The following is a 2,121-nucleotide window of genomic DNA, read 5'->3' as shown; positions in this document are numbered from 1 at the left end:
ATGAAGCTGCCATCCTTAGAAACCTTTGGGACAGGATTGCGGTGAACCTCCGTGGCAGCTTCATCACCATCTCTCAGAAGGATTCACAGGACACCCCTGCTGCACGTGGCCCCTCCCGTCTAATTCTACGGAGGAATGACAAGCTGATAACAACACGACCTCTCTTTGTTGTACCACTACCGCCTCTAGTGCAAGTCAATTAATGAAAAGTGGATGGCTGTGCACTGGTAAACTGGGGGCACCATCACCGTAATTGGAATTAAATGTACACATTTACCCAAGGCTCCTTCCCCGGCAAGCAGTGGATGTGATATATCTTGACTTTAGCAAAGCTTTTGATACAGTCTCCCACAGTATTCCTGCCAGCAAGTTAAAGATGTATGGGTTGGATGAATGGACTATAAAATGGATAGAGAGCTGGCTAGATCATCAGGCTCAGTGGGTAGTGATCAATGGCTTGATGTCTAGCTGGCTGCCAGTAACAAGCAGAGTGCCACAGGGGTCGGACCTGGGGCCAGTTTTGTTCAACATCTTCATTAATGATCTGGAGGATGGGGTAGATTGCACCCTCAGTAAATTTACAGATGACACTAAATTGAGGGGAGTGGTAGATACACTGAAGGGTAAGGATAGGATACAGAGTGACCTAGACAAATTGGAGGATTGAGTCAAAAGAAATCTGATGAGGTTCAACAAGGACAAGTGCAGAATCCTGCATTTAGGACAGAAGAATCCCATGCACAGCTACAGACTGGGGACCGACGGGCTAGGCAGCAGTTCTGCAGAAAAGGACCTGGTGGTTACAGTGGAGAAGAAGCTGGATATGAGTCAGCAGTGTGCCCTGGTTGCCAGGAAGCCTAATAGCATATTGGGCTGCATTAGTAGGAGCATTGCCAGCAAATGGAGGGAAGTGGGTAGTCCCTCTATTCAGCACTGGTGAGGCCTCATCTGGATGCTGTGTCCAGTTTTTGGGTCCCCTCTACACAAAGGATGTGGACAAATTGGAGAGAGTCCAGTGGAGGGCAACAAAAATGATTAGGGGGCTGGAGCACATGACTTATGAGGAGAGGCTGAGGGAACTAGGCTTGTTTAGTCTGCAGAACAGAACAATGAGGAGGGATTTGATAGCAGCCTTTAACTATCTGAAAGGAGCTTCCAGGCAGGATGGAGTTAGGCTATTCTCAGTGGTAGTAGATGACAGAACAAGGAGCAATGGTCTCAAGTTGCAGTAGGGGAAGGTCTAGGTTGGATATTAGGAAAAAGCATTTTCCCTAGGTGGGTGGTGAAGCACTGGAATGGGTTACCTAGGGAGGTGGTGGAATGTCCATCCTTAAAGGTTTTCAAAGTGCAGCGTGACAAAGCCCTGGCTGGGATGATTTAGTTGGGGTTGGTCCTGCTTTGAGCAGGGGGTTGGACTAGATACCTCCTGGGGTCCCTTCTGACCCTCATCTTCCATGATTCTGTGATTCTGTGATCAGACTCACCCATGCTCCACTGCCAAGGTTGACTGAACTGCGGTGGAGTCTCAATCAGGTCCTAGTTTGTGGCATAGCTGGACCCGCCAGGTCTCATGTCCCCCTGTCTCCTCCTCTTCCTCCTCTTCCTCCTTGTTGTTCTCACCGAGAGTGTGTGACTCAGGCTCCTCAAAGGTATCCATTCTGCTCTGTGGGATGGGGAATGGTGGCAGGGGGTCTCCCCTAAGCAGGGCATGCAGCTCTTTTTAAAAGCGGCCAGTCTGCAGCTCAGCACCAGATCAACTTTTGGCTTCCTGGCCTTCTGATATGCCTGCCGCAGTTCCTTCATTTTCACGGGGCGCTGCGGCCGGCCCTGTCATACCCTGTCTCCTGCACCCCCCTTGTCTATTGCGCCATGTCCACATTTCTGCAGCTGGTCTGCAGCTGTGCTTGCACAGCCTCTTCTTCCAAGAGGCCCAGGAGATCCAATGCCTCCTGTCTACTCCAGGCTGGCGCGCATCTGCCACATGAAACCAGTATGGTCAGCTGGGCGGTTGCACACAGCAGTGGAGAGCTGCTAGGTGTGCTCGCCAGGAAGGACAATCAGGAACAGGGACTTCATAAATATGCAGGGTTGGAATTGTGTGTGGGGGGCTTCTGTTCTCTG

Source organism: Emydura macquarii, unplaced genomic scaffold (genome assembly GCF_026122565.2).
Source record: "Emydura macquarii macquarii isolate MOO-44397 ecotype Brisbane River unplaced genomic scaffold, CSIRO-AGI_Emac_v2 contig_1002, whole genome shotgun sequence".
NCBI lineage: Eukaryota > Metazoa > Chordata > Testudines > Chelidae > Emydura > Emydura macquarii.
Note: the sequence above shows the minus strand (reverse complement) of the source record.